The sequence below is a fragment of the Arachis ipaensis genome, chromosome B10, assembly GCF_059453495.1.
Source record: "Arachis ipaensis isolate K30076 ecotype BB chromosome B10, ASM5945349v1, whole genome shotgun sequence".
Lineage (NCBI taxonomy): Eukaryota > Viridiplantae > Streptophyta > Magnoliopsida > Fabales > Fabaceae > Arachis > Arachis ipaensis.
In genome coordinates this window covers 79,000,299-79,009,922 of record NC_142435.1, presented here as the reverse complement: position 1 = coordinate 79,009,922, position 9,624 = coordinate 79,000,299, and the positions used below count along the sequence as shown (strand labels likewise).

The 9,624-nt window shown below is 30.9% G+C and overlaps 1 pseudogene; it reads left to right on the top strand.

The window, feature by feature from the left end:
* The first annotated feature begins 8,390 nt into the window (after positions 1–8,390).
* On the top strand, positions 8,391–9,277 carry LOC148580545 (putative CoA ligase CCL6 pseudogene; annotated as a pseudogene).
* Positions 9,278–9,624: the final 347 nt, after the last annotated feature.

Here is a 9,624-nt window from a genome sequence, read left to right as displayed (position 1 = left end):
TTCTTTGCATTTTTCTCACTTTTTTTTTTTTTTTACCTTTTTGTTCAACTCTTGTACTGGAGCTATAAGAGAACCTTCTGTTTCAGTGTACCATTTTCTTTGTCCTATCAAGTTTTTCTTTCCCCACAATCAGCAGATAGATATTTAAATCACTTCTTCCGTTTCCTTTGATATGTCACCGTCTCTTTTTGGTATATCATTATATCCTTATCAATGAATGTATCTATTGGATACATAGGTCAGGTTATCAGGATTTAGGAATATACCAAAAAGAGACTGTGACAGATAAAATGGGTGTGGAGAAAGGGAGAAAGTAACGTTAGAAACCTCCAATATTGAACCAACTTGGGTTGGTCGAGTTGTCAGCTCACTCGTTCGCTTAAGCAAGTGTCGAGAGGTTCGAATTCCACTTTGTGCATGCAGTAACCTATTGGCCAGTGGCAGATTCTTAAATAGAATTCAGATTCGCGATGGATTAGTTCTTAGTCTATCGAGTTCTCAAACAAAAAAAAGAAACCTCCAATATTGTAAAAGTTGCCAATAGACAGCACAACTGAATTATTGTTTATTCACATTTTTTATAAGGGTTAATTAATTTAGCTGCGCACAGCTGGAAACGTTTAAGGTTGGTACACAACAGCCTGTGTCATGTCATTTTCATTTTTATATTATAATATTATTACTGTAGTTCATGCCAACTCTGAAGTCTGAACCAAAGCTGGGAGTGAGTCTGAACCAAAGCTGGGAGTGAGTTGTAATAACTCTCAGGATTCAAATTATGCTTCAAGTCAAAATGGAAATTTGAGGCTGCATAATGTCTTTTTTGGGCTCTTAGTAAAAAAATAATTGTCTGCTGTGCAAGTAAACAACATCAATGAGTCCAAAGTCCATGACTCCATGTACTATAATTTCAAGTGTATATAGATAATTTAGTATATTAGGTTAATGGTGGGAATGAAATTTTCTGCATTTGATTTAGCTTTTTCGGACAAAAAGGTGATTTTAAAAAAATTGCATTTTCACATATTTGTATAAATTCTGTAAAATAATAAGAAATAATTTTTTTTAACCAACTTGGGTTGGTTTAGTAGTTAGTTCACTATTTTTAAGCAAGTGTCTTAGTAGTTAGTTCACTATTTTTAAGCAAGTGTCGTAGGTTCGAATCTCGTGGTATGCATGTAGTCATTCAAGATCAAAACTAAGAAATAATCTTTTTGCTTTATCTTTTTAAGAAGCTAAATAGTATACTTTCTAATTAAAATCAATTTTCTGTTTTTAATTAAAATACCTTTTCTTAATTCTCATTTGGCATCTCCAAAGCATGATTTTGGTCAGACACAAGAAAAGACATGATTTTTGTCATCATGGTGCTGATAGGGCGCCTTTAAAATATTTTTTGGAATTAATTTGATTTCGATTGAAATGGATTGAGTTAAATTGAAAATAAATTATTATATTTGTAATTAATTATGTAAGAAAATTAATATTTTCATAGTATTTATTTAAGCGTTTACTTCTAGTTAGTGCCAATGAATTATTGTATAGATAAAATAAAATTTAAATTCCCAATATTTGAATCCCCAATATTTGGTTAAGATAACAAGTTAATTATTCAACCAATCCAAATTAATTAAAAAAAAATTGATTTGATTTAAAAATTGATATAATGATTTGATTTTTCTTTTTATCCTTTATTTACTACACAATTTGTTATCACCGTCAATAACTAGAGTCAGTCGGGTGTTGGCTTGTGTCGATAACTAGGGTCGGCCTACGGCAATCCGCAGTCAACAGGCCTGGTCAGTGGTTGTTCAGGGGTGGCTAGGCAGACTAGCGCCATCGACGAGCAATGCTTGATCTCTACTACCTTTTTCTTACTCCAAATTCTTATCATGAATATTAATATCTAAAGGATATATAAAAATGACTTTTTATATTTTTATCAAATCAAATTATTTTAATTCCAACCAAATTTTATAAAAATTAAACGATTTGAGTTTATTTATAATGTAAATTTCAATTTCTTTTTCAATCCATTTCAAACAAAGAATTTGATTTTAAAATCAAATCAATTCTAATTTTATTGTGTTCCAAACTCTCGCATGGAGATTTCTATTTGAAGGGGAAAATGTAATATCTTAAGAGTTGGTATTTTGAGGGAAATTGTACTTGTTATTTCAGCATAAATTTTTGCAAACAATATATATACACACACAAAAGGGGCTGATTTTTTTTAATATTGTAAAAAAATGTGATATACTTCATTATTTTTATGTGTATGAGTTTTACACTGTTATGGAGAAGGCTTTTATTTTTCAGAAGATAAAAAATGTCACCGCTATTTTTTGTGCAGCTAATTTTTTTAATTCATTAAATGTATAATACGGCACCAATATTTTGTTAAAAAAATATTTTTTTTAAAAAAATTAAATCACAACATGGCATTGCCATTTTGCATTTGATTTTTTTTTTATTATATTAATGGAAAACATCATTATTGACATTTTATTTGTTTAGGAAATTTTAAAGTACAATCTGATAAAAAAAGTCACCTACATATTGCAATAAATGTGAAACATCAGCAACGTTTTGTACTAGAACAAATAAAAAAATATAAAATTAACTATAAAAAAAGTAATAGTATTATGTTTTGGAAACATATTCAGGAGAGAATTAAAGTGGAGTATTTTTCATGTTGAGTATGTGTGAGGAGCGTATAAGATAGAAAGTTATATTAATTTAAAAATATATTATAATAGTCATATTTTGTCTCATACACACGAAAATGTTAGTTTTTTATGTGAGAACTTATATTTTATTGTTGTTTCTCTTCTAATAACATATAAAGAATTTAAGAGTGTAATTTCTCAAAGTATAGATCATGAAGTGTTGAAAGGAGTGACAAATATTTTGTATAGACACATATATAAAGCATGTGACTGAAGAAGCTATTATAAAAGGAATGTTTTTGACCTATCATTTACTTAGAGCACAAGTTTCACTTCTCGCGTTGTATGTTGAGTTCGAGAAAATCAATAATGATAATTTTTCGAAACTCAATATAGATTGGACGGGTTATAATACGAAAGCGATGAAGAGTTTGAAGGTAATTATGAAATTATTGGTCTTGCTGAAAATGTGGAGGAAGATGATATCATGGTTAAGAAAGATCAGATGTGGCAGATGTTACAAATGCACTAGCGAGCTAACAACTATCTGGAGAGCCATGTTTATGTGGCAGATGTTTATTGTTGTTGTTGTTGTTGTTACCACTGCATTAACAATGATGATAATGATAGAATAGTATTTAAATTTATTTTGTTTTATTATTGGTGCAGTCCCCGCTGTTATTGCAGACGGTCGTTGGAATGAAATTTAATAATAAAGTTGTTATTGCATGTGATAGTAGTTAAAGAATATATCATCCGAAACAGCGTCGACTACAGAATGTATGAATCAGAACCGACGATATTTTATACTAAATAACTAAATATATAAATTAATAATTATTGAAACTTCTAATGTTTAATGTAAAATAAATAAAATTTCTAAAAAGTAAATACTAATCATGAATAACAATCATCAAAAGATAAATATATTTTAATAATTTTTTAACATAAAAAGCTAAATCAATAAAAAATACAACAACTATTAAATAAATAATTCTGTTTCTAATAATTATTTTAAATAAAATCAAAATTACTAAAAATATGTATTAACAATTAATTAATAATATATACTAACAGTAATTAACTAACATCAATACTAATACTATTACTATGGTTACAACAACAATTTATATTCTTTAACTAGTACCAATAAATTAACAACAACTTTATTTAGTGCTGATCAACAATAAAATAATATTAATAAATTTAAACTGTTTCTTTTTTCACTACTTTCAGCATAAAAAAGTTTACTTAATAACAATAAGTAGCTACTAAAACAATAAACAATATATAAAATACTTACTTGTGTGGTTTATTTAGTGGTGGGTCTCCTTTTTCTTTGTACAAAGTGTTCCCTGCCGTTTTGTTAAAACTAAGCTGGAGTGAGACTTTCTTAATTGGTGAAAGTGAGAAGCTAATTGAAGAAGAAAAAATGAGATCAGAAGAGATGGGATTGGCTTTAGGTAAATATATATAGAGTGGGAGAGAGTTCATCCACAAGTCGCACATGCAACACGAAATGTCAGTGATGGTTTTTGTTTAACGGTGCATCGCCGAATTCCATCCTCCTGCATGCAGCCGCCAACCACAATGATGTAATACATGCTTGCCCAATAATTTTTGTGAGATATACCATTAACAGTCTAATATTAAAAAAAAAAGGGTTCACAATAAGAAAGGGAGAAGATAAACCTAGAGTCAGAATATTCAAGAGATCATGGATGATGTATAATGAATGTATGCGTGGATATCAATTCATATCTTTCAAATATTATATGTGGTCCTCACTTGTATGAAATTTCAATTTTTCTAAAAGGTAAATGTTCACTTTAATTTTTATAAATATAGATTTGAATTATTTTAACTTTTATACCGTGTACACATTAAAACAATTTTTGTAAATTCTAAAAGCGAGTCAAATTAGTGCATTTTGACATAGATATTGATGTCATATTGTCATCCCTAGGTAATTTGCTTAGGACAAAGCTGGTCAAAACACCGCATCATAGGGGTGGCACCTAAGCTGAATAAAAGTCATAAAAGATCCCATTGCATTTGCATAACTACAATAATGTTGACTAGCCAATCTTCACACGTTGGCATTCAACAGGGCGATGCCAATTTTTTGACCTAGTCGTGTTCTCGTGTATGTTCCTAAACAGTGAACAACATTCACTTACAGAAATGAAAATTTGCAAGCTTTGCTACCAAATTCAACTACTGCTTTTATAATATAAAACCATATATCATTGACTTAGCGCGTTTAATTTATTATCTGGAGTGCAAATTGCCAAATTGATCGCGAACCCTTATTATTATTAGATTATATTACAGCCATATTTGAATGCTTTCCATGTTTTAAGACATGTGTGATTTAGATGTCAATTCATCGGTATGGATTCGGAATTTAGGATTAGGATGCAATAATTAATATGTTCTTTGTGGAATACGTAATAACACTATAATGATGGCAAAGGTATTAATATGTTTTACCTTATGGATGAAACTTGAAAGACGGTATATTATTTTGAGAGTTGCAATTTCATACCTTAAGAACGCTCATTAAAGTAGTTTTTAATTTTTATAAATGTCTAAATTCATTTTTAAACTTACAAATTATAAATCTTCATTCGTTCCTAATCAGTGCTGGTATGGAATATTACAGTGCTAGCATAGCATTCTCTTAATGTGATTAAGATTTTAGAATGATCTAATAGGTATTTCAAATTAATTAATTGGACTTATTTAATTTAAGTGGCACATGTATTATTATTATTATTATTATTTAGCTAACATGTTCCTACTAGCATACATGATAAAACTACAATTAATAACACATTTTAAATATTTTTTTAATAAATAAAAATAGATACATTGAAATCTTAGACTTTTTGTATTTTTAATTTTTTTTAATTTATTATCTTAACATGTGTTTTTAAAGTACAAATTAAATAAATTATTATTATTATTATTATTATTATTATTATTATTTAAAATTATACTATATACAGATTATACAAAGTAGAAAAGGTTAATTGAATTTTTCTCTCTTATTCTTCATTATACAGGATAAATCACTAATTATAGTTATTAGGGGTGGTAAACGCGCCGGATTGGCTCGCATAACTTATAATATCTTTACTATCAGAATATCACGCTTTCGGTTGCGCCACACATCCATATATATATATATATATATATAGGAGCCTTTAACTATAAACCGTATCGACTTTCCATCGGAAAATCGAAAATACTTTTTCTTTTGAAAAAATATACATAAATACAAATCACAACACTCTATATATAGATATATATACATACAAAATTTCTCATACAAGTAACTACAAATATTACATACAAATATATCATTACAATCACGACTCCTTTCTCTCTTTACAAAAATATAATAATACTGGCAAGGAAAAATAATAACTAAGCTAATACAACAATATTGCATAATCAAAACGCAATAATCTCTTCATAAGCTTCTTCTTCTATTTTTCTAAAAAGATAAGGTTGTAGGGGGTGAGAACCTAACCACACGTTCTCACCAGAGAAATTTTAGAATTGTCATAAGAAGATATATAAAAGAAAGTGTTTTCAACCTTAGTGATAATCGCTCGTCTTATGAAACTTTTCGAAAATCAACAATTACTTATCAAAAATTCAAATTCATATTTCAATTATAAAAATTCCAATCAAACATAACATTCCATAATATTTCACTACTTACTAAAGGGACCATACTAACCAAACTTACCATTAAATCACACTACTAGAAAATTAGTTATTCACGGAAATACAGACGGAATTTACGAGGGATTTTTTGTCGGAAATAAAAAAATGAATTAGCATAAATTACAGACGGAAAAGAGAATCCGTCGATAATTCTGTCGAAAAAATTAATTTTTTTATGAAAAATAGTTACCGACGGAAAATCCATATGTAATTAAATGAATAAAACGCTGTGTTTTATTAAAATATTACAAATAGAAAATCTGTCTGTAATTTAAAATATTTCGTCTGAAAATATTAACTTAAACCTAATCTACCCTCCTCTCTCTTGAGCTCCATTCACAAATAAACACAGCTGCCAACTCCTACCTTTATGTGCTTCTTCCTTTCTCCGCCGCACAGTTGCTTCTTCTCTCAGTCGCCCGAGCTACTTCTACCGCTGCCGCTGCCGCCGCTGCTTGCATCGCACGATCTCTCTGTCATCCCTTGCGTCACACGAGCTACCTCCGCCGCCGCTCTCGTCGTGTCTACTCCCATCGTCGCAGAGCTCTCTCCGCTGCCGCTCGCATTGCATCTGCTCCCTCTGGCGCCTCTTCCATCTAATCTCAACAACTTGCTCTCTCAGTTCTTCTCGTAACCATCTTGAATTTCAGGTATATATATCTTGATTTTGTGATTCTGTTCTTTGTGATAAACCTTAGGGCTCAATTTTTCTGTGCCAGTTTTAGCTAGGTTTATCATACTCTGCTTTTGTGCTTCGTGAATTTGTGGGTTACTCTGATTTTGATGAATTTTTTTCTGCAATCGGTAGCTTTTTTGACCTAAATGAAATATTGTGTGTGATTTATGTGATTCATGTGATACCAGTGTGTAACTTTATGATATAATTGTTGATTGACAGGGTTGTTGAATATCAAGTTAAATCTACAGCACAACATTTGATTAAGGAACCGTTGTCTATTGATTCTTGCAACTGCAATTTCCCTCTATGCCAATGCTCTTCTTGCTAAGCTCCATGAATTTGGTGGAACAAGGCATATTAGATACAGAGATTTAGCTGGCTTTATCTATGGTATGTGAAAAATGTTTTTTCTGTACTCAATTTTTTTCCATGCTAGTAGCATAATTCTTATTTTCATTCATTCATTTATTAATTCAGGTAGAAAAGCATATTCTCTCACATGGGCCCTGCAGTATATCAACCTTTTCATGATAAATGCTGGCTATATTATCTTGGCTGGTTCTGCTTTAAAGGTACTACAATTATAGTTATTTTGTTTTTCTTCTCTTATTTACATGCAAAAAGGAAATGACAATCTTTTTGTGTGCAAGCAGAGAAAGAGACCAAGGATACTGCTGATTATTCTGTAGCAAAGCATTACCGTATGGAGTTACTCATGCAGCAAAGGTCAGTGGCTGGCCCATGGTTTCTTGATCAAGTCCTCCTTTAGCAAAATTCTTAATGTTTTATTTTTATATCTGTAGTGTAAGTACCGTTGGATTAGCTTTAGAGCATATGGAGAGGACTGATGAGCTGTAAATGAGAAAGAGTCCAAGCATATTTCTGCAGCAGTGTCACTAATCAGGTATCTAGTGAATTGATTGTGAGAAACTGAGAATAACTGTCAGTAATGCCCATGCTTATTGAAAATGTGCTTCATTCAGTCGTAATCCGCTCTAAAACTAATACTTTTGTGATCAATTGATGCAATATCAATCACTTGTGTATAGTAATGCTTCTAATAGCAATGAGCAACATGACATGGAGATCAATTTTGCTCGTGTTGCCTAGAGATGTTGAGGAGTTTATGAGGGGTCACTAGTGGATCTACATTATCACAAGGATATGGTATCAACTTTGATATTTGATCTTTCAGTGTCTTTGAGTAGAGATGAAATTATTGATGATTGTGTATTCATTTTGATGTAACAGGTCTTACTGAAAGCTGTGCTGGGTGTTTCATAGCAATAGGTGATTTGTATACAATGACAGGAACTGTTGGAATCCCCATGACAACCATTGAAGCAAGGCTTGAATCAGTGCCTGAGATGGGATATGATGCACTTTCCAGTGTGCCACATGGAAAAATTTGCCTCAGAGGTGTTAGCTTGTTCTCTGGTTATCACAAGCGTCAAGATCTTACTCATGAGGTTATGGTTGATGGTTGGTTTCATACAAGTAAATTTTAACTATGTAGAATATTAAAATCTGCTACATTGCCTCTAAATGTGAGAAATTCTTAGTTGCTCTCAGAGTAAAATAAAGTGACTTATGCCACGTACACTAAAGTGACTTTGTTATAGATACCGACTAGTGACTTGTTATTTAAGTAATAAATCAGTGCAAGAGTTATAACTTATAACTCGAACTCTAAATGCAATATTAAAGGCTTGATTTGGAAATCATTGCAGGTGACATTGGAGAGTGGCAACCAAATAGAACAATGAAAATTATTGATAGAAAAAAGAACATCTTTAAGTTGTCTCACAGAGAATATGTTGCTGTGGAGAGCATAGAGAACAAGTGTCTGCAATGCCCTCTTATAACTTCGGTGTGTTTCTATATAAACTCAGAGAATCAACACTTATAACATAGCATTGTAATTCTTCTCAATTACTAAATTTATGTTGTTAAATATGGATAACAAAATTCCTTCATGCAGATTTAGGTGTATGGAAATAGTTTTGAGTCATTCTTGGTGGCTATGGTGGTTCCTGAAAGAAAGGCCCTTGAGGATTGGGCACTTGAGCATAATTTGACTGCAGATTATAAATCTTTATGTGATAATCTGAAGGCAAGAAAATACTTATTGGATAACCTCAACATCACTGCTCAGAAACACCAAGTATGTATATGAAATTCTCCATCTTAATCCTATAATGCTGATATATGACAATAATAGTTTGGAATATAAATACAAAAAACAAAACAATATGTTATTATTTATAGACTAGTCTAATTTTCCCTTGAATTCATGAATTAGGTTTGGGAAGGAGAAGGAGGCATAACTTATGGCCGAACACTATCTAATCTGTTATTGTTATTGTTATTGTTAGCAATCTGATCTTCCCAAGAAGTACTACATGGCAATGTGATAATAATGAATGAAATAGGGAGGAAGAGACATATTAGAGAGCCACCTTGTGTTCCATTTCTATGGGAAGTAAGGTCAGGCATTGCTAAGAAAAATTGGAAGCCAGAGTTGTGTTCATGTAGTAG